Source organism: Aspergillus uvarum, assembly GCF_003184745.1.
Source record: "Aspergillus uvarum CBS 121591 unplaced genomic scaffold BO82scaffold_72, whole genome shotgun sequence".
Classification (NCBI taxonomy): domain Eukaryota; kingdom Fungi; phylum Ascomycota; class Eurotiomycetes; order Eurotiales; family Aspergillaceae; genus Aspergillus; species Aspergillus uvarum.
Genome location: NW_020291369.1, coordinates 186,644 through 187,311, shown reverse-complemented (window position 1 = coordinate 187,311; position 668 = coordinate 186,644).

The following is a 668-nucleotide window of genomic DNA, read 5'->3' as shown; positions in this document are numbered from 1 at the left end:
CGGCTAATATTCTATTTAGATTACTTAAACTAGTAAAAAGCTAATATAATAAAAATATTATATAAGTACTTTATAATTAATAAGTATTTATTTTAGTAGTATCTAAAGTCTTAGCAGTATTTAAAATTAAAAAATCTAATTTAAATATAGTAAAATACCTTTCTAAAAGAGATTTAGATTTAATATTTATATAATATTAAATAGGTCTAGAAATACTACTGGTATAAAATTAGCTAACTGGACTGTGGTTTATATAATAAACTTTAAATAAACTAATAGTATTATAGTTATAAAAAAAGAAGTAAAATTAAAAAGATTTATAAATCTAACTATAATAATAATTTAAAAACCTTAATTAAAGCTTCTTAAAATGAAGATCCTAAAATTTTGAAGAAAAAAAGTTAAGTGTGTAGACATTAAAAAACTATAACTAATAGATTATTATATTTTAGAAATAAATTTTATATACTAAAAGTAGAAGGCCTATATTAAAGGCTACTATAATAAGACTATAATAATCTATTAGCAGAATACTTTAAATAAAAGAAGATTAAATAAATATTTTAGAAAAAACTTTATTAATTAGTTTTTAAAATAATATAGAAAATTATATAGTAATATATTCTATCTACTAATATTTAACTATATTTAGATATTAATTATATAAA